Source organism: Belonocnema kinseyi, chromosome 9, assembly GCF_010883055.1.
Source record: "Belonocnema kinseyi isolate 2016_QV_RU_SX_M_011 chromosome 9, B_treatae_v1, whole genome shotgun sequence".
Taxonomy (NCBI): Eukaryota; Metazoa; Arthropoda; class Insecta; order Hymenoptera; family Cynipidae; genus Belonocnema; species Belonocnema kinseyi.
Window position 1 is genome coordinate 46,824,890 of NC_046665.1, and position 4,932 is coordinate 46,829,821.

At 29.4% G+C, this 4,932-nt stretch overlaps 1 protein-coding gene across 1 annotated transcript in view; it reads left to right on the forward strand.

The window, feature by feature from the left end:
* The window catches only part of LOC117180521 (protein spaetzle 4-like), a 14,443-nt gene that overhangs the window by 3,965 nt on the left and 5,546 nt on the right, over positions 1 to 4,932 (forward strand). The gene's annotated exons all lie outside the window — the stretch shown is intronic.

The following is a 4,932-nucleotide window of genomic DNA, read 5'->3' on the forward strand; positions in this document are numbered from 1 at the left end:
TAAAAAAACTTGAAAAGCGATTGACCAAGTGTATAGAGCTCCAAGGAGATTATGTTGAAAAATAAAAAAAAAATTTACCCAAAAAAAATTGTTTTTATACTTGATTCTAAGGACTTATTGAACTACCCTCGTATAATCTTTATTTTAATTCAAAACCAAATTTCGGTTATAATGAATTTCACTTTTTCCCCAAAAGAATAAAAAACTTTAGATAGTTTTCGATTTTTATATTCTCACCATTTATGATCGAGAAAGTATTAGAATAGTTCGAAAATTGACCCCACAGTTTTTCAACGGATCTCCACGTTTCGAGACCCCCTGAATCCGAAAATAAAGTTATTAGTCCGTAAACATGATAACTCTCGAAAAATTGAAGGAATCAAATCAATCTTTGGTACACTTTTTTATGCCCTAAAAGAAAGGCCGACTTCGTTAAAAAGCCATTTTGGATAAAAATTCGAAAAGTTAGAGCATTTGCAAAATTTTTGGGACCATATTTTTTATATTTGAAAATTTTATGTACGGCTATTCATAGTATTCAGAAAGCCTAACAATTTATCCTAGTGACTTTTTTCGATAAAAAGGAAATTCTCAGCATTTTCAAAAAATGTTAAGCCAAAGAACGCACGATATTAAAAAAAGTAAAGAACAGAAAAACAATGATTTTTTAAAAGCCCTACAAGATTATCGTAACAACTTTTTGGATTTTCGTGGTAAACCGAAAATTAAATTTTTGATTGCACGAAAAATAATGAAAAATCCAAAATTCCATTTTGTGATCAAACTATGCAGGGTACGAAAAAAGATGAGTAAACAAAAATTATGTGTCCAACATGTCAACTTTTCTACATTATACACAACACTTTTATATTAATTATAATACATTTTTATGTAACTCTGCCTGGGGTTACTTATTAAAAAATTGCAAAATAAAAATCAAATAGTATTTATCATGATTATTTTTGTATTTGTTTCTTATTTTGCTTTAAATTGTATTCTAAGCTGCTCTGAAACATGTATCATTTCAATAAATGTATATCATTATAATTCATAATATGCATAAAAATTGAATCATGCTAATTCTTATTTCCTTGTTTTTATAATTTTTTTATTTTTAATGTTGTTTTTTACAACTAAAGCAAAAACTACGTGTCCCATAAAAAATTATAGCTCTTTGTTGGATGAACAATTTTTGTCTCATTTTTTTTTCGTAGCTTATATCGAAAAGTGATTCATTATAAATTTGTGGTTCTTTCCAGAGCGCGCAATTTTAGCTATTTAATTTTTTTCGTATCTTGCATAGTTTGACCAAAAAATGGAATTTTTTAATTTTTCATTATTTTTGGTACGATCAAATTTGGAATGTTCAACTTTTCGACCAAATTAAAAAAGTTGTTAACATAGTCCTGTAGGGCTTTCAAAAAGCAAAGTTTTTCTTCTCTTGACTTTTTTTCATATCATGCGTTGTTTGGCTTATAATGTTCATTTTAGTTTGTTTTTTTGGATTTTGAAAATGCTCTAACTCTAATAATTTTTTTTTATATAGAAAAAAGTCATAGGGATAAATTGTTTGATTTTCTGAGTACTATGAACAATCGTACATTGAATTTTTAAATCTTGAAAAAATGTGGTTTCAAACATTTTTGGTACGATCAAATTTGGAATTTTCAAATTTTCGACCAAATTAAAAAAGTTGTTATCATAATCTTGTAGGGCTTTCAAAAAGCAAAGATTATCTTCTCCTGACTTTTTTCACATCATGCGTTGTTTGGCCTAAAATTTTTATTTTATTTTTTTTTTTTTTTTTGGATTTTGAAAATGCTCTAACTCTGACAATTTTCTTCTTATAGAAAAAAGTCTGAAGGATAAATTGTTTGAGTTTTGAAGTAGTATGAACAGCCGTACATAGAATTTTTACATCTTGAAAAAATGTGGTTTCGAAATTTTTTGTACGATCAAATTTGGATTTTTCGACTTTTTGACCAAATTGAAAAGGTTGTTATCATAATCTTGTAGGGCTTTCAAAAAGCAACGGTTTTTCTTCTCCAGACTTTTTTTCGTATCATGCGTTGTTTGGCTTAAATTGTTAATTTTAGTTTCTTTTTTTTGGGGATTTTGAAAATGCTGTAACTCTAGTAATATTTGATTTTTCGAAAAAAGTCATTAGGATAAATTATTAATTTTTTTGAATTCTATGAATAACCGTACAGAGAATTTTTGAATTTTTAAAAAAGTGGTCTCAAAAATATTTAAAATGTGCCCACTTTTTAAATTTTCATCCAAAATGGCTGACTAACGAACTTGACCTTTAGTTTAGGACACTAAACGAGTGTGCCAAAGGGCAATCTAATAGATTACTTTTTTCAAAAGTTATATTGTTCACAGACAGACAGGCAGACATACACATTCGTAAAAACCTGTTTTTCGGATTCAAGGGGTCTCAAAACGTGGACATTTGACCAAAACTGGGGGGGGGGGGTCAAATTTTACATAAATATAATACCTTCTCTGATGAGAATGTAAAAAGATTGAACCCGAAAAAGAGTTACAATTTTTTAACGAATCACTTTTTGATAGGACGCGTAGTTTAGATTTTAATCATAAGAATGGCATTTTTTTAATGAAAAATTTGTGGACAAATGACAAAAACTGGCAGAAACAAATTGATAGAAAAAAGTTTTTCACCTAAAAAGAAGATACAAATTTGTAATAATGTATTACATTCACAAAATTTCTGATTGAAAAAGTATTAGAATTGTTTGAAATTTGACACCACGTAGTCAAATTTTGAATCAAACGACGCAAAATACGAAAAAAAAGTCACAAAGAGAATTTATAACCTTTCAAAAATCCTACAAAATGGCTCTCAACAATTTTCCAATAGGGCTCGCAATTTTCCTTTTATTTATCATAAGCATGAAAAATCCTACAAAATAGCTTTTAAGCATTTCCAATAGGACTCGTAATTTTACTTTTATTGATCGTCAGTAACTTGAAAAAAATCGAAAATTACAATATCACGCTAAAAGACGCGAGATGCGTAAAAACGAATAGAAGACTTGTAGGATATTTTGCTTTATTCATAAAAAATAGTATGAAAACAAAAATCCTGTTCCAAGCATAACAACGCGAGATAGAAAAAATGTCTGAAAAAAGGATTGCAGTTTTTTATTGCTTTTAAGGCGGTTCAGAAAATATAAATTTACAAATTTTTGTCAAAAATCGAGTGCGCAGCAAGAGTGCCATGATGAGAATGTGCATACATAATGAAGTGAAAAATTCAGAATATGAAGACACATATAAATACTGCGGTCTAAAAGAGACCCTTTTGGTAAGCGGGAAGATTTTTTTATCTTAACTTGTAAATTAAGCAAAATTAAAATTCTGATGTAAGTATTTTTTTAAATCACATGGAACACTCTTCAAATTAAATAAATAAGTCATTTTGTTAAGGGGAACCTGCACACCTCGGAATTTTGTTTGGATTCATGTTCCCCTCAGTAATACGAAATTGCCAAACTTGTAATATGCTAAACTAATAAGATGTTTTTTCAGTCATTCTAGAGAAAAATGACTTTAAAAAAAGGAAGTGTCCATGTGTACCGACATTTTGTTGCAAATATGGGTGTGTCTAAACAAAAATCCGGCTATTCGTACCGAAATTTCGGCACAAATAGCCTCTTTTCTAGCTCCCCCTCTTCGTACCGAGAAAATCTAGTCATCTGTACCTAGATTTCGCTCAACGTAGCCATGGCCTTTAAAAAATCGTTGCATCTTGCATGGATCGCGATGGGAAAGTCTTTCAACTCCGAGTTAAATCAGACATCACGCTTGTAACCGTAAAATCAATTCTTGCTCGATTTTTGCTGTCGATTTATTTCCAATTTTTTATTCATCCAAATGAGTGGTCTTTTTAACAAATAATTGCATAAAAATTGTTTGAAGCGACAAAATAAATTAAATAGTCAATTGCAATTTTTAAAAATGAATAAAAAAATTGGCAAAAAATGCCTGCAGCAGGAATCGAGCCCGGACTTTCAGGCCTCATCTGAAAAAGTGTCGAAAGATTCTTGTATCGCGGTCCATGTAACGTGCGTAAATTTTTTAAAAGCCGTTTTCCTCAAGAATGATAAGTGTATCTTGTTAGTTTAGCTTTAGCATATTACAAGTTTAGTGATTATCTATTACTGGGAGGAGTATGAATCCAAACCAAATTTCGTAAAGTGTATATTCCCCTTGTAGAAACATAAAGTTCTTGAACTAGGATGGTTAAAAGTTGAAACCATTTCGATTTGTCATTCTTCTAAAAATCTGATTTGGGACTTCAATCTTTGTGACTTCACAGACAATTTTTTTTTTTAATTACGTATGTCTTCAGATTTTTAAATAAGCTTTTCTAACATCTTGAATATAAAGTATTTGAGGATTAAAAATCTGAAACATCATTATTTGTAACATTGAAGTTTAAGAGTAACCAGAAGGTCAACATCGTGTGCCGAAATGATGTAAGCAATTAATTGCTTTCAAATTTATTAGGCTTTAAAGCCACCAATTAACATCAACATTCTGAAACAAATTTGAAAATTTAATCACAATTTTAAACTATTCAGGGACTAAATTCAAGAAAATCAAATCTTATATTATTCATGGGGGTTTAAATCTGAATCGTATCACCTTTGAAACCTTGAAAACTACAATTCTGGGTGAGCTTTCAAATTCTAAACCTTCCAAAATATTAAAAAATATATTTAAATAAATTAGATATTTCAATATTTCAAAAATCTAACTTGCGATTTTAATCTTTGTGTCTTCAAGGAAAAACATTTTTAAAAAAATACTTATACAGTCTGTCAAGTTAAAGCGTGGGTGGCTTTACTCGCAGTCGGTAAGGTGTATCGACATGATTTTGGTGTCAAAATATTAAGAAGAGCT